Source organism: Haplochromis burtoni, unplaced genomic scaffold (genome assembly GCF_018398535.1).
Source record: "Haplochromis burtoni strain Fernald_Lab_line unplaced genomic scaffold, NCSU_Asbu1 Contig_277, whole genome shotgun sequence".
In the NCBI taxonomy this organism is placed as follows: Eukaryota; Metazoa; Chordata; class Actinopteri; order Cichliformes; family Cichlidae; genus Haplochromis; species Haplochromis burtoni.
Window position 1 is genome coordinate 76428 of NW_024582638.1, and position 662 is coordinate 77089.

A 662-nucleotide genomic window follows, 5' to 3' on the forward strand; every position below is an offset into this window, starting at 1 on the left:
GCCAACACCAGTAGGCGGTAGGTAAAGTGTCTTGCCGAAGGACACAACGACCAGGACAGAGATCGAACCGGCGACCTTCCGGTTACAGATGTGCCCACAGCTGCCCTGGGGCAGACTGACAGAAGCGGGCTGCCATATCGCGCCATCGGCCCCTCTGGCCCAACACCAGTAGGCGGTCGGTAAAGTGTCTTGCCCAAGGACACAACGACCAGGACAGAGATCGAACCGGTTACAGATGTGCGTCCCAACCCACTGTGCCACGGTCGCCCCTTCATTCAGAAACTCTTTTATTTGAATCCTGTTTTGTACCTGCAGTTGGTTGTCAGACATTTCTCTTCTTAGAGACTGACTGGAAGTCCTCCTTATTCTATGTGCTAAAATAAATTAATATGTGAGTGAAGAAGAGATTTCAAATGAGAGTTTGAAAATGACTGGTCTGTATCAGAGTAGATTGTTGCTCACCTGATCCAGCAGAAGACAGTGAGAAGTATTAAAACCAGCAGAGCTGCAGAACCTCCTGCAGCTGCTGGCGTCCATGTCCCTGTGATACTTTGGACAGTGAGAGTCTTTGGAGCAGAGCTGATATCTTTGTTGGTTTTCACAGCACAGGAGTAGCTTCCCGAATTCTCCCTGATAACTCGGTCTAGGATCAGATGTTTGTT